Here is a 19,378-nt window from a genome sequence, read left to right as displayed (position 1 = left end):
CTGAGTGAGGTAACCCAATCACAGAAAAACACACATGGTATGTACTCACTGACAAGTGGATATTAGCCCCAAAACTTGGAATACCCAAGATACAATTTACAGACTACATGAAACTCAAGAAGAAGGAAGACCAAAATGTAGATGCATCAGTCCTTCTTAGAGGGGGGAACAAAATAACCACTGGAGGAAATACAGGGACAAAGAATGGAGCAGAGACTGAATGGATCCAGAGACTGCCCCACCTGGGGATCCATCCCATATGCAGCCACCAAACCCAGTCACTATTGCTGATGCAAAGATGTACTTGCTGACAGGAGGGAGCCTGATATGGATGTTTCCTGAGAGGTTCTGCCAGAGCCCTACTGATACAGATTAAGATAGTTACAGCTAACCATCAGACTGAGTATGGGAACCTAATGGAGGAGTTAGAAAAAATCCTACTGTTTTTTTCTAGGATCACTATGAATGTTAACATCTTTGGAAACAACAATTCTTAACTTTCACATCTTCAGCCACTGTTTTTAAAAAGCTAAGGTATTCCATGACAAAACTAAATTTAAACAATATCTGTCTACTAATCCAGCCATACAGAAGATACTAGAAAGAAAACCCCAACACAAGGAGGGTAATTATACCCACGAAAACAGGAGAAATTAAACATCTCATAAATTCAAGAGAAGAGAATCACATAAACATAATATCACTGCTGACAACAAAAATAACAGGAACCAATAATTATTGGTCTTTAATATCTCTCAACATCAGTGGACTCAATTCCCCCAATAAAAAGACACAGTATAACAGATTGGATGCATAAACAGGATCCACCATTTTGCTGTATACAAGAAACACATCTCAGTGACAAAGACAGATACTACTTCAGAAAAAAGTTTTCCAAACAAATGATCCCAAGAAACAAGCCAGAGTTGCCATTCTAATATGCAATAAAATAGACTTTCAACAAAAAGTTATCAAATGAGATGGGAAAGAACACCTCATATTCAACAAAGGAAATCCACCAACCAGAAGTCTCAATTCTGAGCATAAGCAAGAGCACCCACATTCATAAATGAAAATTTACTGAAGTTCAAAACACACGTTGAGCCTCACTCCTTAATACAGGGAGACTTCAACACCCTACTCTCAACAAGGAAAGGTCACTGAGACAAAAACTAAACAGAGACACAGGGAAACTAACAGAAATCATGAGCCAAATGGATTTAATAGATATCTACAGAACATTTCACACCAAAACAAGAAAATAAACCTTCCTCTCAGCATCTCATGAAACCTTCTCCAAAACTGACTGTATAATTGGACACAAAACAAAACTCAACAGACACAAAAGATTGAAAGAATCCCATGCATTCTATCAGATCACCAGAGGCTATGGCAGGACTTCAATAACAACAAAAACAACAGATAGCCCACATACTCATGGAAACGGAACAACTCTCTCCTCAATGATAACTTACCCAAACTTATGGATCACAAGGAAAGCAGTGATAAGAGGAAAATTCAGAGCACTAAGTGCCTTCATAAAGAAGTTGGAGAGATCCAACACAAGCAATTCAATAGCACATCTGAAAGCTTTAGAACAGAAAGAAGTAAACACATCCAAAAGGGTAAACTGCAGGAAAGAGTCAAACTCAGGGCTGAAATCAACCAAGTAGAAACAAAGAGAACAGTACAAAGAATCAACCAAACTAAGAGTTGGTTCTTTGAGAAAATCAACAAGATAGATAAACCCTTAGCCAAACTAACTAAAGAGCACAGAGACAGCATCCAAATTAACAAAATCAGAAACGAAAAGGGAAACATAATAGAACCTGAGGAAATTGAACAAATCATCAGAACCTACTACAAAAGCCTATAGTAAACAAAACTGCAAAATCTAGATGAAATGGATGATTTTCTAGATAAATACTATGTACCAAAGTTAATCAAGATCAGGCAAACTATCTAAACAGCCCATAACCACTAAGGAAATAGAAATAGTCATTAAAAACCTCCCAACCAAAAAAGCCAAGGGCTGCATGGTCTTAGTGCAAAATTCTACCAGACCCTCAAAGAAGAACTACTACCAATACTCCTCAACTATTTCACAAAATAGAAACAGAAGGAACACTACCTAATTCATTTTATGAAGCAACAGTTACTCTGATATCTAAACCTCACAAAGACTCAAAAAAAAAAAAAAAGAAAGAGAATGTCAGGGCAACTTCACTTATGAGTATCACTGCAAAAATACTCAATAAAATATTCACAAACCAAATCCAAGAACACATCAAAACACCATGATCAAGTAGGCTTCATCCCTGGAAAGTAGGGATGGTTCACTGTATGAAAATCTATAAAAGTAGTTTACTATAGAAACAAACTCAAGAAAAAATTTCATGATCATCTCATTAAATGCTGAAAAAGCCTTTGACAAAATATAATATACCTTCATGTTAAAAGTCTTGGGGAGACTAGGAATTCATGGCACATATCTAAACATAATAAACCAGCAGTCAATATCAAATTAAATTGAGAGAAACTAAAAGCAATCTCACTAAAATCGGGGACAAGACATGGTTGCCCACTCTCTCATTATTTATTCAAATTAGTACTTGAACTTCTACCTAAAGCAATTAAACAATAAAAGGAGGTCAAGGGGATCCAATTTGAAAGGAAGAAATCAAAGTATCACTACTTGCAGTTGATATGATAGTATACTTAAGTGACCCCTAGAATTCCTCCAGAGACATCCTACAGCTGATAAACAACTTCAGCAAAGTGACTGGATATAAAATTAACTCAAACAAATCAGTAGCCTTCCTTTACACAAATGATAAGCAGACTCAGAAAGAAAATTAGGGAAACAACATTTTTTACAATAGTCACAAATAATATAAAATATCTTGGTGTAACTCTTACCAAGTAATCAAAAGACATGTATGGCAAGAACTTCAAATCCCTGAAGAAAGAAATTGAAGAAGACCCCAGAAGATGGAAAGATCTCCCATGTTCATGGATATGTAGGATTAACATAGTGAAAATGGCCATCTTACCAAAAGCTATCTACAGATTCAATGTAATCCCCATCAAAATTCCAACACAATTCTTCACAGACATGGAAAAAGAAATTCTCAACTTCTTATGGAAAAACAAAACAAAACAAAAACCCAGGATAGCCAAAGCAATTCTTATATTTTTGGTTGTGAGCCTAGCCTTTAACGGCTGAGCCATCTCTCCAGCCTGCCAAAACAATTCTTAACAATAAAAGATCTGAGAAAATCAACATCCCTGACTTCGAGCCATATTGCAAAGCAATAGTGATAACCACATGGTATTGGTACAAAGATAGACAAGTCAATTAGTAAAATAGAGTCAAAGACTCAGAAATAAACCCACACACCTATAGACATTTTATCTTTGACAAAGAAGCCAAAAACATACAAGGGAAAAAGGGAAGCATCTTCAATAAATGATGCTGGTCTAACTGGCAGTCTCTATGTAGAAGAATGAGAATAGGACAAATTGGCAACCTACAGATTTGGAAGAAATCTTCACTAATGATACATATAATAGAGGGCTAATATTCAAAATATATTAAGAACTCAAGAAGTTAACCTCCAAAAACCCAAATAACCCAATTAAAAATGGGATACAGGGCTAAACATAGAACTCAAAACAGAAGACTCTCCAATGGCCAAGAAACACTTAACAAAATGTTCCAAGTCTTTACTCATCAGGGAAATGCAAAGCAAAACAACCCTGAGATTCCAACTAACACCAGTCAGAATGGCTAAGACCAAAAACTCAAGTGGCGCACATGCTGGCAAGGAAGTAGAGAAAAAGAAACACTCCTCCACTGCTGGTGGGATTGCAAACTGGTACAACCATTCTGGATATCAATCTGGCAGTTCCTCAGAAAATTGGTCATAGTACTACCTGAAGACCCAGCTATACCACTCTTAGGCATATAACCAAAAGATGCCCCACCATACCACAAGGACACATACTCCACTATGTTCAGAGCAGCCTTATATATATTAGACAGAAGTTGGAAACATCCCAGATGTCCCTCGACTGAAGAATAGATACAGAAAATGTGTTTCATTTACTCAATGGAATACTATTCAGCTGTTAAAAACTAGGACATCATGAGTTTTGCAGGCAAATGGATGGAAATATCCTGAGCGAGGTAACCCAGACCCAAAAGAACATGCATGGTATGTATTTCCTGATAAGTGGATATTAGCCAAAAAGAAAAATACAAAATACCAAGCTTACAACTCACAGACCTTAAGAAGTATAACAAGCAGAAAGACCCAAGAGAGAATGCTTCAATCTCACTTACAAGGGAGAGGAAAATAATCATGGGAGGCAGAGGGAGAGAGGGACCTGAGTGGAAGAGAGGAGGGGGAGGGGAAAGGGGAACAGTCTCAGGTGGGGGGAGCAGGATAAAAACCCAGAGGGCCAGGAGAATGAATGGAAATATTCAGCCTCCGGGGTAGGAGGTGGGGGGACCCTTTAGAAAGTACCAGAGAGCCAGGAGGTAAGAGACTCTCAGGACTCAATGGGGGTGACCTTAGCCAAAATGCCCAACAATGGGGAGAAGAAACTCCCCTCCACCTCCAGTAGACAGTCAGGGCCACAAGTGGAGGGACAGGGTTACTAACCCAAAGTCAAAAGTTCTGACTCAGAACTGTTCCTGTCTAAATGAACTGAAGGGACAAAAATTGAGAAGAGACTGAAAACAGGAGCCTAAAATGACTGTCCTCTGAGAGGCCCTACCATCAGCTGACTGGGACAGATGCAGATACTTACACTAACCATTGGACTAAAGTTGGGGATGCCTATGGCTGAATTAGGAGAAGGATTGAAGAAGCTGAAAGAGAAGGTGATCCCATAGGAAGACCAGCAATCTCAACTAACCTGGACTCCAGGGAGCTCCCAGAGACTGAGCCTCCAACCAAGCAGCATACACAGGCTGGTCCGAGGCCCCCTCTTATATGTAGCAGAGGACTGCCTGGTCTGGCCTCAGTGAGAAAAGATGCTTCGCCTAATCCTTGAGAGACTTGAGACTCCAGTGAAGGGGGATGTCTGGTGAAGGAGAGTACCCTTTTGAAGGCAAGGGGGAGGAAGAGTGGGATGGGGAACTTTGGGAGCTGGGACTGGGAGGGGGACAATGCCTAGAATGTAAATAAATAATTTTTTAAAGTCTGACATGAAATGATTTTTTGGCAGAATAGAAATCTGAACAGGTCCTATCTTACAGCCAAGTCCTTCTGCCTTTTCCTGCCAAATGCTAGGACTACAGACATAAGCCAGCATGCCCAAGCTAATTCGGATCTAATGTGCAAATTACACCACTGCTTGTGGCACAGAGAGATGTGTAATTGAAGAGACCACTAGGCACATAATTATCAAGTTACAGGAGCACTAATTCATGGTAGAATGAGGCTATCCCAAGCCTAGGTTTCTCTCATTGCTTCTTTCGTTATTCCCTGCAACTTTCCAATGGCTTCATGAGTTTTCTCTTCTTCAGTGGACCCTACAGCCACATGCCGTACATTAAGCTAGCCAGATCTTCTTGTGCTCCATCTTCAAATATTTAGGGAAAGACTAGCAACAAGTGCAAGTAAATTCTCCAGGAAACCATTAGGTTATGTCAGAGGTGGGATTACTGCTGGAGCTGGCTTGCTTTCCTTTATGAAGGAACAGCCAAGAGCGAGCAGGTGCCTGAAGTCTGAAGGCCTTGGCCGCCTTTATTAACTGTGCAGTCATCAATCTGGGAGCCAGCACATCAGTGTTCCCCAAGGAGCACTGATTCCCCACGATGGAGAGCTTTCATTACGGAAGCATAAAAGCGATGATCCCTCACACAGGTCAGACAGCAGCAAGAGAGTCTGTGATCCAAGAATCTGAAAGGCCGGGACCTCTAGGAACGGTAGGGCTCAATGATGCCTCAACAACGTAGACAGTAGAAAAGAGGAAGCTTTGTGCTAATGACACACAGACTACCTCTGCAGGCCTTGCTCCATGAAGCTAAGAGGCCGCTTCTGTGGAATCTTGCTTTCCAGATACTTCAAGATGGCTTGCAGATAAGGGGTGAGTTTCGCTTGATTGCTTTCAGCGCTGTTGGTTGGAAAGATTGTCCTCTGCCCATTCAGGTGCTTTGACACCATTCTTAAAAATCGGTTAGCTGCATGTGTGGGTCCATTTCTATGTGTGTTCCAGAAAGCCTTTGTAATCCTCCTCTCTCTGCCTCTCCATTGCTGGCATTATGCAGGCAGGCCACCATACTCTACTTGTACATGTACTTGTACATGAGCTCTGGGGATCCAAACCCAGGTCCTCATGCTTGCACAAGCAGGCCCTTCATCAACTGAGACACCTCCCCAGCCCCTGAAAAAGTTGTTTTTGAATGATGTTATTGCTGTTGAATGATGCTATGCTGAATGTGTTCTGCACTGCCCATGTGCAATGGTGATAAATGAGACCATAAGGGAATGCCCTTATGAGGTCATGAGGGTGCCCTCATGACTGGATTAGTGCCTGGACTGTAGGGATGAGTTCCTAGTAAAAGGAAGTTCCCACCCCCACCTGCCACCTCTCTCTCTCTCTCTCTCTCTCTCTCTCTCTCTCTCTCTCTCTCTCTCGCTCTTCTTCTTCCTACCCAGGCCTCTTGTGAACAAGAAAGACCCCATAAGCAAACCATCCCATTTTGGGTGTTCTTTTATAGGCCCATAAAACAAATTTTTGTCTGTTTCTTTTCTTGCTTGCTTGTTTTACTTTTGATCGTGGTTTTATTCTCAGTGGGGAGGTGGGGGTACTGTGGTATGGTAAGGCCCAGTCTTGCTTTGTAGCTCCAGCTGGTATGGATTGCTATGATGATGGTTAGTGTTAATTATCGACTTGACAGAAGCTAGAATTACCTGAGTGACAGGCCTCAGGGCAAGACTGTGAGAGACAATCTTGTTTATGTTAACTGAGGTAGGCGGACATGCTCCAGATTAGGATAATTAGGTGGGGAAGGCCCTCTGTGGGTGGCACCATTCCCTAGCTTGCTCTCTGTAGGTGTCTTGCTGTCTTGGCTTTCCTGACAAGATGGACTGTACTCTAGGAGCCAGAATAAACCTTCTCTTCCTTAAGTTTTTGGGGTTTTTGTTGTTGTTGTTGTTTTGTTTGTTTTTTGTTTTGTTTTTGTTTTTTTGTTTTTTTTGTTTTGTTTTGTTGTTTTTGTTTTGTTTTGTTTTTTTGTTTTTGTTTTGTTTTGTTTTTTTGGTCGAGTATTTTGTATCACTAGGGCAGGAAGAGAAACAAAAAATTATGGAGCTCAGGCTGCATCCACTTTGAGGCAATCCCTCTGCCTCGACTTCCCAAATTTTTAGAATTACATGTGTATATAGCTCACCACACCCAGCTTACTTTTTATAGTCTTCCCTCTCCTACAAATGCTCAATCTTTTTGCTTTCTTCAGCACAGAGGATACATTACTACCACCATTTAAACAACTGTAAGGAGGGCACAGACCAGCAAATTCAACACTTCAGAGGACACAGGAGGATTGTGAGTTCCAGGCTAGTCTTGATTGTAGGAGACTCTGGTCTAAACCAAAAGCGAAACAACACAACCTTTATCTAAGAATTCCATCAACAGTGTCGTTTCTGGTCTCTGTTTGGGGGGCCCTCATCCTTAGTTGTTTCCTGTTTCTTTCCATTCCAGATCTGTTTTGAATTGGATAACAGGCCTGGTAGACTTGTCCTGTTGGTGTATTCTCATAAATATACTTGAGTGTTGTTCTAGAGCACAGCTAAATTACTGGGGACTAATTCTGTCCTTCCTAGGCTTGTGGTAATAAGGGAAAGCACAGCCACCTTTCACCTAGGGACAATTCTGTCCCATGACTAAGGAACCTGGGAAGACAGGCATGACCAGAAAAGAATGTGAAAGAAATTCTGCAAGAATGCAGAGGAGTGGCAGGATCTTCGGTGGAAAACCGAAGGGGACTGACTGACGGATCTACGCTGATAGGGCTAGGCCTACGTGGCAGGGCACAGAGGGCAAGATGGCATGGGGCATTCCAGCTTCCACTGGCCAGGCTGCCGACTGGCAGGCCATGGCTTGGTGAGCTGCCTCAGGTTGAGTCACTGAGAGACTAATGTCCTTCTCAAACGACTGCACTTAAAACATGTCCCTGGCAGAGCTGGCTTAGGCTTGACCCCAGTAGGATGGGGCAAAGTGACCTCTCTTTTCCCTCCCCAGGGATGCTGTTAGCCTCGGGGAAGCTACTAAGGCTTGGGCAGAGCCTTTCAGGAAAACTCAGCTGCCTCTTCCAGGCATTAAAGACTTTAAAAGTCGTTTTTACCAACTCTTGTATGGGGCTTTGAGGACCATCCTCAGCCTTTTTTTCTTTTTTTAAAGCTTTTTCCCTCCGAATATCTGGCCAAGACAGAGAAATAAAGTGAGTAGCAATGATCCTGTTTCCCGCTGAGGAGGCTGGGTCTAGGTATGGGACATGGGATCACGAACTTCTGTAATCAATTTAGAAAAATGGGGCTGGAGAGATGGCTCAGCGGTTAAGAGCACCGACTGCTCTTCCAGGGGTCCTGAGTTCAAATCCCAGCAACGACATGGTGGCTCACAACCATCTGTAATGGAATCCAATGCCCTCTTCTGGTGTGTCTGAAGACAGCAACCGTGTACTCAAATACATAAAATAAATATTTAAAAAAATTTAGAAAAATGACCGGATTTTTGTCTGCCTGTTGTGCGATTTCGCAGAACTTATCAAAGTCAACAATTTTATTTGAGACTGACTGGAAGGAAGCAGCAAACCATGAGGTCCCTCCTCTGGCGGCCATTTTTACCTGGCTGGTGATTCCAGTTGGGCTCTGTAGTTGGCATCTCCTTGTTACCCACAGGGTAGGTCTGGTCTGTATACTGCCTGGCAGCTGCCTAAACCCATCCATGTTCCTTAGGAGTAAGGGAAGTAAGCTGTATGACATGGTATGACAAGGTCATGCCAAGTTAGGTCATAGGCCTGGCAAAGGTAGCAGAACCCTTTAATATAGGCAGATGGGTTGGCAGAGAAGAAACCTAGCCATTTTCCATCTGGGATAGGTCCTGTAGGGAAAAAAAGGATGGTGGACTAGAACAAACCCCTTACCTCCTACCACCTCCCAGAGGGTGCAGAGGAGAGCAGAGGCCTGCTTGGCCCAGTGTGAGATGCCACAGGACAGACTCCTTGTGAGGCAGGCCAGTGTGCGGATGGAGACCAGGGTGTAGGTTGTGGGGTCGAAGAAGAGAAAGAGAACAGAGTAGGCACTGAGGAGGGAAGAGGATGGGAAGGAGATGGGTAAAGGGGAGGCAGCTGACTTTCAAATGGTGCCTGTGAGGGTGAGGAAGGGGGAGGGACAGTAAGAAGAGAAACAGAGAAAGAGCTGGGTGGGTAAGGGAGAAGAGATTGGCCCTTGGCCTGTGTCTCAAGGAATGGGGGAGGGGGAAAATCTATGAGGCAAGTAGGGAAAGAAGATGGGAGTCAGAAGAGGTTATGGGATCCAGAGAGAGGGTGATTCTAAATCTGCCAAGGAATCCTTGGGGCCAGGGAACTTGCCCAAGAGCAGCGTCCCAATAAACCTGCCTTTAATCTAATCTAATCTTGCTTGAATTGGCTCGTTTCACCAGTGCAGAAATAACCTATCAAATGGGAAACTCCCCCAATAGTAAGCTGGCTAACTGCAGGGCCCACTTCCTCTGTTTCCTCTTCCTTAGGAAGCACTTTCCAAAACAGCCTGATAAGATTAGCATCAGAATATTGTTGTCTTACATATTTTGTCCAGTTTATGATTTGGAAGGTAAACTTGGCTCCCTTTACTCTGTCTTGGTCAGAAGTAAAAGTCTCCAGTGTGTTCTTTGTATGTCTGGGGGTGTGTCGTAAACAGTGCTGTCTGTGACATACCCACAAGCAGTGCATTTCCACCCACGCGAAGGCTCAACCAGCCGTGAACTGCCTTTTCTCAGAATTTTCCTAATTTGTTCTTCTAGGGAACTCTGTAGCTTAAATAAAGATGAGGCTCGATTCAAGTAGCTGAAATAATTTAGATCCTACACTCAAGACAAGGAGAAATCACATCCAACCCTTACGAATGCACAGATCAGCTTTACTAGGAGTAGATGCTATTGGCAGAGATGCACATCTCAGGTGCCCATCAGCTTGATGGACAGCAGTGCTCAGGCAAGAGGACCTCTGGCTTGGCACGGGAAAGAGAGAAGGCTCAGCCTGGCACACCTCACAGACCTCTGCACCCAACTGGCACGAATTCAATTCTAGAATTGGAACATACGGAAGGAATGATGAGGCTTTGAGTCTTCTAGGACCTCATGGCACTTAGTAGCTGAGTGAGTGTCTCTTCTAAGACAAAATACAAGTGACGTAAGACAGGGAAGAATAGACACCAGGCCCTGTAACATACAAATGTTTATACTACAGTCTGCTCGCCCATTAGAGGGTGCTTGGCTCAAAAGATATTCCTATCCATGTTTGAAAGGACCATCTGGGGGAAACACAATGTACAATGTTACGAGATTTGGAGCAGGACAGACCTGAATTCAAATCCTACCCTGAAATAAATAAGTGGGACCCTGAGCATCTCTAAGTCTCTGTTTTAGCATCTGTAAAATAAGGTAGCATCTTATGGTGAAGCATGCTCTATAGGAGCCTCGACGCATAATATCCACTCAGAAAAGAGCTGTCATCGCTATCCTAGCAGCTATCTGAGGAAGACATGGTGACAGAGGAGGTACCTCTTCTCTTGTCAAATGTCATGTCCTAAACTGAAGTTCATCTGAGCCTGGGGTTTGGGGGAGTCAACCCAGTCTTGTCTATACTCCAGAAAGACTCCAGTAACTAGAGTATTGTAAGCAAGGACGGCTGTCCTTGGACTAGCTGACAGTGCTTTCAGATTTACCTTTCCCTGAAGACTCAGTCTTTTCCATAACAGTGGCCTCTGCCCAGGCCCTTGAAAGCAGGGTGAAGGTAGCTTTGGCTCACTTTTCAAGGCTGAGCATTGCCTGACGCTGTGTGCGCCAAGGGCCCTTCCTCCAAAGCCCTCAGCCTGGTTGAAGGTGGTTGAGCTGGATAGCAGATCAGCAGAAGAGCTACTGAGATCTGCTGGCATGGGGCCAAGTCAGAGAGGCCTGTCAGCAGGGCAGCTAAGTGTCCCAACAGCTGAAGCATGACCCCTGCCCTGACGGGCTTCTGTGGCCATGGGCAACCCTAGTCATCCATAATAATCAGCAGAAGGGAGATCAACCTTCCTTCCAAAACAGCACTTGGCCTCAGTGGAGCCAAACCTGTTAGGACTGGAATTCTCCAAGGGCCCTCTGACCACCCTCTCCACCTCACCTAGAAATTTACAATTACTGATTAATTTTATAAATGTGTTAAGTATTTAATTTCTGTGAACCCCACACACAGATCTCTCTCACCCCAAGACTTTATATTGAAATGTGGGTCCTTAAAGTTGACGGTGTTAAATATCTACTTCTTGGCCACACATCAACTCACAGATCCAACCCCACCCCTTCTTTGCTGCCTCTTTCGGCTGCTCAGTTCTTTCTCCTTCTCTTCACGTTCCTCTTTTCCTTTCCACTTATCAACCTGACCCAGTTCTCATTCTCCCTAATTAGAAACAGATCCCATGGGTTCGCTCCCTTTGCCTAAAGTTCCACTGACTCCACAGCCCTCTGTATCCCTCAATGGCAGCATAACATTGTAAATAAGCCATAATCTCATTTCAGAGTAATTCCTTCAGTGGAGCTCTGGGTTCTATCTCCAGCACTGCGGGGGGGTGGGGGGTGGATTATATATTGTAAAAAGAAAATATCCTTTCCTCTCCATCCAACCCACTTCCATACCTCTTAACTAGTGACAGTTGGGAGTTTGTTGTCTAGATTTTGTTTACACTTACACGTCACTTACAGGTTAGCCTGTTGGCTAATAGTAGACCCTTGATGATACAGGCAGAGCTGAGAGTTCTATATCTTCATCTGAAGACTGCTAGTGGAAGACTGACTTCCAAGCAGCTAGGGTGAGGGTCTTAAGCCCACAGTGACAGACCTACTCCAACAAGGCCACACCTCCTAGTAGTGCCACTTCCTGGCCCAAGCATACACCAACTATCACACCTGGGAAAAGTAACACCTGAGACTGAATTCTGATCTTGTCATTTACTATTTCAGGAATATTTTTAAAAAGTCACAAACTTTGTATACATTAGCTTATCCATATAAGATTGATATAATAGTAATATCTACTTCATAGAGTTCTCTTTTATAAATTACATTTGAAAAAGTGTGTGTGTGTGTGTGTGTGTGTGTGTGTGTGTGTGTGTGTGCGCGCTCGCGCACGCGAGAGAGTGCACACATGCCACCTGTGGAGGTCAAAGGAATGAGTGTTTTCCTTCCACAATGTGAAACTCGGGAATAAAACTCAGATAATCAGGCTAGGGGGCAAGCACTTTTACCACTGAACTACCTCGTTGACACCCACAGAGTTCTCTGGGAGACTAATTAGTTAAAATAATGCCCGGTATATGGTAAGTACTATGTAGGTGTAATCATTATGCATTGTATTGTTATTTATGCATTTTTATCTTTGTCACACAAATAGGACAATAGGAATGCTGCTCTACAAGTGTATGTCATCTAATAATATTCCAAATGTATCCTTGAATACCAGTACAACCTCATACAGCATAATGACAGCATGGCATTCAATTGTCTTTGTGTAAGAATTGGATCTGCTTTTAAGTCCCGACTATAAAATAGTATAAAAGGATTCAGGCAGGGCTGGAGAGATGGCTCAGTGGCTAAGAGCATTTACTGCTTTTCCGGTGATCCAGTTTCAATTTCCATCACCTACCTACAGGTGGGTCAAGCACTCATGCTACTCATAAAGATAGCATATGGATAAATGACATGGCCAGAGAGGGTGGTCCTGGGGCCCTGGATATCTGGTTTTCTCAATGCTGAGTTCCTAAAGGGCAGGGCTGGTCTCCCCCTATACCCTAAGGCTGCTGAGGGCACCCTATCATGCACAGAGGACTGGTAAACTGTTGACTGTTCTTACTGATCAATTTTCATGTGTTCCTTTCCAAGCATGGTTTCCTGACAGGCCCTTGAAAAGGAAGTCTTCTCCTTCTTGCCCCTTCCCATGACCTGGAATGGGAAAAACTGATCCCTCGGGGAAGGGCTATGTATAACCTGCCGAGAAAGTCTCAGGGAGTGTGGAAATGACGTGAATACAAAAAAGAGTCAGTGTTGGGCATGGCTCTTGGACAATGTGGGCAATCCCGGCTCATGGAGACAGAGCATCTCGAGTTCAAGGGTAGTCTCAGCTCTACAAGTTTCAGGCCAGCCTGAGCTACATGAGAACCTATCTCAAAGGAACCAAAAAGGAGGCTACAGGGATGGTGCAGTCTATAAAACGTTAGCCTTGTAAGGCAGAAGACCAGTGTTCACTGCCCAGAACTTATGTTTGGAAAAGAAAGGAAGAACTTTAAAAAGTTAGGTGTGTACATGGGCTTGTAGTCCCGGCACTGAGGAGGTGAAGATAGATGGATTCCTTGACGCTTTCTGCACAGCTAACCTAGCAGACTTGGTGAAGTCCAATCCAGTGACAGGCCCAGTTTCAACCAGAATGGAAGAGAAGGTAAGGAGGACACCTGAGGTTGACTTCTGCCCCCCATGCACACTTGCATACATATGCACATGCACACACACAGTCTTTAGTGAATGATAAATATGTCCGTGCACATAAGCACATGAATGGCCAGGTGTGTGCTCTCAATGACATGGTTACCCCTTACTTTCCACCCTGTTTCTTCTCCCATTATTTCCTACTTATGCCTGGTGACCAGAACACAAAGGTGAGGAAGCATTAGGAACTATATTCAGGAGTAGATTCATGGTTACACTGAATCCAAGAGGCATGAAAATTAGGGAACACCCCATTCACTGTAAATCAGTCCAGCATTTGGCTGTAAGTAATGGATTTGGGAGCCAGACTCAATGATCAAGACACTTCCTGACTTTATTCTTCTGTGCCTCCGTTTCTCCATTTTTAAGGTGATGACGATTATAACAATTAGAGTCACACTGAGTGTTATATGAATTCAATTCATTAAGTACCTTTAACAGGCACCTGTCAGAGGCAGAACCAAATAAATGTCCATTTCATCATCACCGTGGCTAAATGCCTCTGCTAGCCCTCACCTCCAAACCTAGTTTCTTTTGTACCAACTTGCTTAATATTTGGTGTTTAAGGAGAACTCAAAAGAAATCATGCACGAACACATACACAAGCATGCACACACAGGGGACAGGAGGAGGGAGGAAAGGAGGATCACTCAGAGGTTTGGTAGGGAGAAAATTTATCACTTTCGAAATTATTCCCAACAAAGGGGTCAGGGCCATTTCAAGAACCATCTGATTATATCTGTAAGCAGTAGGCACAGAAATCCCTCTGGACTTAAAAAATCAGATGGGCATCTAGTCAAGTAATTCCTGTAGGGAGAGCTTACAAATTTAAACTGACATAGCAAAAGGAACCAAGCAGTCCAGGAATTCCGTCATCGAAAATGATTGTTGAGGGCAGGGCAAATGTTTAAAAGCAGAATAAAATGTTTAATGGCTCTTGATCTTTCGAATATCTTTATTACCTGACTGCTCTGTCACTTTCTGAAGCTGTGTGCTGACAGGGTTGACACCCCACTCCTGAGCAGTGCATGTCCTGCTTCCTAGAGCTTACAGTAGGATGGATCAGAAGTGCCCTATGAGGAACTCCAACAGAAGGAGAATCAAGAGGAAGCCTAAAAGGTGCTGGCTGTTGGACTCTGGAAAACCAGTGGCCTGCTCCAGCCTCTGGTCGTACAACAGCTTCATTGTATGAGGACAGAAAACTTAACTGAGGCTTGCCTGCAAGCATATTTGAACTTGGACCTCTGGAGCGAGGGCTGGCAGCCAGCTTCTATGCCCAGACACACCCCCTCCTCTCCTTCATTCTCTCTCCATCTTTGCAAAAGCATTTACATCCATTTAAGTCCAGGAGACCTGGCAAAAACAACACTCCGAACGCCACTTCCATTTATGGCAATGGGACCCTTTATGCCAAGGAGAGACAGCTTGTCAGCTCCCGAATCCCTTAGACTCTGTGCTTCAGGCGTCTGTCTTCTCTGCTTACACCAGCAAAAGGGCTAGGCCTAATGGGTAGGCTTTTTTTTTTTAATTGTTTATCTGTTTATTTCTTTTTAGGAGAATGACTTACAAATTTTGGCAAGATCGCAAGTCAGGTGAGGATACCAAAGAACCCCTTTGAGAAGGTCATCTCCCACCCTACCCCACCCCACCCTCCAACCCTACCCCACTCAACCCTCACCCCACCCCCACCCTCTTGCCCACCCTTCTTACTCAGTGTTGGCTTTATTAACATTTGCTATTCTATTCAGTGGGTGCAACCAAGTCCTGAACTGAGAAAAAAACAAAAAACAAAAAAAACAAAAAAAAAACATGTTTTTATCCTGCAGCCTCTTGGTCTTTGAATCCACATCATCTCTCACACCCCGCAGTCTGTCATTCCTTTTTGTCACTGGGGTCCGAATTCTTAAGAGTGAAGTCGAGTTTCAGTTCTAACCTGCAGTTAGTTTTGGTCAGCTTGACACAAACCTCAACCAACATAGGTGGGAAGAAAGAATTATAACTAAGGCATTGCCTCCATCCCATTGGCCTGCGGGCATATCTACGGGGCATTTTCTTACTTAATGACTGATGTGAGAGGGCCTAGCCCACTGTGGGTGGTGCCACCCCTGGGCAGGTTGACCCTGGTTGTATAAGAAGCAGGCTTCTTACAGAATTCCTCTGTGGTTTCCCTAGGATTGAACTCAAGTCTTCGGGCTTGGGAGCAAGTTCCTTTACCTGCTAAGTCATAACCAGGTCCTATTTTACCATAAACCCCCCTCCCTGCTTCTCATCCTTCCCCTGCCCCCAATCTCTCTGACAAGCCCACGATGGATGAACTTGAACTCATGATTCTCTGCCTTGGCCATCAAGTGCTGGGATTACAGACATATAACACCAGTTCCACACCTTCCTGGTAAAGTTAAACTAATCCCTCCAGGTCTAGAATCAGGGACAACCTAACCACTTCGAAATTATTATACAACATTGGAATAATGTCTTCTCCTAACTCTGATAATTCACTTCCAGTTCAAGACTGATCAAAGGGCTGTAAGCACCTTTGTTTACTGGCTCTGCTTACCTGGATTCTGAGCTTTTGGAGCACGAGGATCATACTTTGCTCACAAGTGTCTCCTAGCACATTAACCTAACACGGAGCTCTCCACGTGTGCTTGATGGAGCACCTGAAGGCAAGCTGACACCAGACATCCTCCCGTGATGCGGGCTGCTATGTCAGCAGCAATTATGACACAGGTATCTGTCTGTGATCAATTATGATCACAGAGCAGGTTTTTAAAGGGGAGACGTCTCTCTGGGGGGCTATCGAAGCCAAGTTTGTCAAAAGTCCATGCAGCACCATGAGCCCTCTTATAGCAGACTGTCAGAGGACTCTCTAGGCCTTTTGTGATGACTTGGAAAAATTTAGAAAGAAGGCAATCTAAAACTTACAGTGTCTAAAAAGCAATTACAAAGAAATTGGTTTTACTTCACCACTAAGGAAGACAAGTCTGATTGGGAATTCATAAATTTTTTAAAAACCAATATAATAAGGAATATGAGCCACATGGGGTCCATGATAACGAGGATGAAAATAGAAGTGATCTTTAAGATGTATTCAAGGTAATTCCTCTAACCATGTACCCTTGCTAATATTGAAGTCATTGTTTTTTTAAATACTTGATTATTAAAGTGTTCTTAAATCCTTTGATTAAAAAAAAATAAACCCTTCAGTTTCCTTGTTAGTTCATGTGGCATTTCCACAATTTTCTTTTTTTTAAAAGAATGGCTGGCTAAAAACTGAGCGTGCCTGGTTGATACTGGTAATTAGAAATTTACTGCTGGTTGTGGTGGCACACATCGGTAGGATTTGCTGAAGGAGCCAGAGGCAGGAGGATCACGAGTTTGAGGCCAGCTGGGCTACACACTTGGCCTGGGGAGGTGGCTCAATGGTTAAGAGCGCTGACTGCTCTTCCAGAGGTCCCGAGTTCAATTCCCAGCAACCACATGGTGGCTCACAGTCATCTGTCATGGGATCTGATGCCCTCTTCTGGTGTGTCTGGAGACAGCTACGGTATACTCATACACATTAAATAAATAATATTTTATTTATTTATTTATTTATTTTTGGAGCTGGGGACCAAACCCAGGGCCTTGTGCTTGCTAGGCAAGTGTTCTACCACTGAGCTAATTCCCCAACCCAATAAATAATATTAAAAAAAAATTACTTCCTGGGCTGGGAATGTAGCTCCATTGGTAGTGTTTGCCTAGCATGCATAGAGCTCTGGATTTGATCTGCAGTACCACATGCACTACACATAGTAATACAACCTATAATTGTAATGCTTAGGAGGTAGACAAAGGAAGAACAAAAGTTCAAGGTCATCCTTTGTGGGACAGTGGGCCATGCTAGGAAAGTTGGTAAGGCAGAGCAGATCTGAGACCCCAGTACTTGGGTACACATACCTGAGACGGTAGGCGCCTCCCTGCTCCCAGATTCCTGGCCTCCAACATGTGTCCATGCTCCCCATGTTGGTCAAGCAGGCCAATACAGAGTTCTCTATGCTAATGCGGTAGGTACCTAGAGACTGTGAGGGTTAGCCAATAAGCTTCCCTTCCTGGACATTCCTCTTGCAAATGAAATTTAATCTCTTGCCTACCCTGAGAAGTTGGTATGTATCCATTTTCCATGATGAACAGTCAATAAACAGTATGGATAAACATGGACTGTCTTTTCCATCGAAACAGCAGTGGGGAACATGGAGAAGGCCTTCACCTACAAAGCCGCACAGCCTAAGTCTCCTGAAGAAAGCCTCTCTGTGCTTCCAGACCACCGTTGTTCCTTCACTGATGTGCTAAACTGGAGTTCCCCATTTCCTCCGCCCCAGTTTCACAGTCATCGAAGTTGTGCTCAACCCTCGGACCCCCAATGGTCCCGGCCTCTTCAAGGGCCCACGGACGCCAATCCTTCGTTGGTGACTCTTCTGTGCAACACCCCAGTGGCGACTGGGTGCCTGAGAGTCAGGGAGTCTAGGATGCCTCCTCCATCCTAGACTGTGTCTTCCCACCCCCTGAGCAGCGTCTCGATGCTGCCCTAAGGCCCAGCAACAGACAGTGGTGACACAGGGAGACACAATCAAACACTCCCCACATTTTACCTCCTCAAGAGCTGTGCCTAACACCCCAACGGCCAATAGCAGGGTGAAACGTGGACCCATGATCCTTGGTTAAAGAGGACATTAAAGGTCATCATGAGATTCATAACTCTCCTGTCTTCTTCCTTTACATAAAAAAGAGCACTTCTTGCCTTTAAGTATATTCTAGAACTCTTGTCTAGAATGCACAGGCCTGATGTCAGTCCTAGCTGAAAACCAAAACACATATACACAGGCCTACCATGTTTATGGGGTGATAAAACTTCACTGAAAAACACAATCATTCTTGCTCTCTCCTTTACCATATATGGGAGGGGGATGGTGGCCTGGGAAAGTCATCACAAATGGCCGGTGGAAGCTTTTGTACTACCACCTCCTTTGCATACACCCCTCTTTAGCCTGTGACTAATAGATCCCAGCAAGGGGCTGAGGAAATTTCCTGCTAAGCATGTCTCTCTTTTATCCTGGCTGCTGAGACAACCTGCTCCCTTCATCTTTGGGCTAGACACTTGCCACCATACAGTATGTTCTACATGTATCTTTTTCATTTTGGATGTCCCAGGAACCAAGCCCACTGGGTCTGCTTCAGTTTTAAGGCCATTTCAATTTGTATGACAATCACAGTATCTACATTCTCAAGAAGTAAAATTGTACAAAACCATGTCTCCACTGTCTAAATGCACTGTGGAATGAAAAGGTCTTCAGGGCCTCTGGCATTCCTCCAGGAAAAGGCAACTAAGCCACAGAAGACTTGGACTGTTGCCCAGTGGCCTCTGGAGAGCCTTGAACTTTACATAGGTTTTCTGAATACAAGTTCTGTGTAGTGACCTGGCAAGAGGGAAAATTTCCAAGCCTACTCTATAGAAGTCAGCTGACATGGCTGTTCTGTAGCAAGGGTTCGTACACTCTGAGTCCCAAATGTACCTGATCCCTAGAGTACCACAGGGTCTCTCCCACTTGTCCTTCCTTTTGCCCATAGCAGAGACATCCACTTTTAA

The 19,378-nt window shown here is 43.8% G+C and overlaps 1 protein-coding gene and 1 long non-coding RNA gene across 6 annotated transcripts in view; one reads left to right on the top strand and one right to left on the bottom strand.

Annotated features, from left to right (window-relative positions):
- Window positions 1–19,378, bottom strand: part of Tmigd3 (transmembrane and immunoglobulin domain containing 3) — a 76,145-nt gene that overhangs the window by 45,893 nt on the left and 10,874 nt on the right. The window contains exon 1 of one of the 5 annotated variants that reach the window (XM_017590568.3): window positions 16,310–16,464. The exons of the other annotated variants lie outside the window; for them this stretch is intronic. The gene's annotated coding sequence lies outside the window, so the exon portion shown is untranslated. Of the gene's footprint in view, window positions 1–16,309; window positions 16,465–19,378 lie in introns of those variants that run through there. 5 annotated transcript variants of the gene reach the window in all.
- On the top strand, window positions 13,079–15,572 carry LOC134485666 (uncharacterized). Its single transcript, XR_010063911.1, has 2 exons — window positions 13,079–13,705; window positions 15,307–15,572. It is a non-coding gene; the product is annotated as an uncharacterized LOC134485666 (long non-coding RNA).

Source organism: Rattus norvegicus, chromosome 2 (genome assembly GCF_036323735.1).
Source record: "Rattus norvegicus strain BN/NHsdMcwi chromosome 2, GRCr8, whole genome shotgun sequence".
In the NCBI taxonomy this organism is placed as follows: domain Eukaryota; kingdom Metazoa; phylum Chordata; class Mammalia; order Rodentia; family Muridae; genus Rattus; species Rattus norvegicus.
Note: the sequence above shows the minus strand (reverse complement) of the source record. Positions and strands in the feature narration are given on the sequence as shown.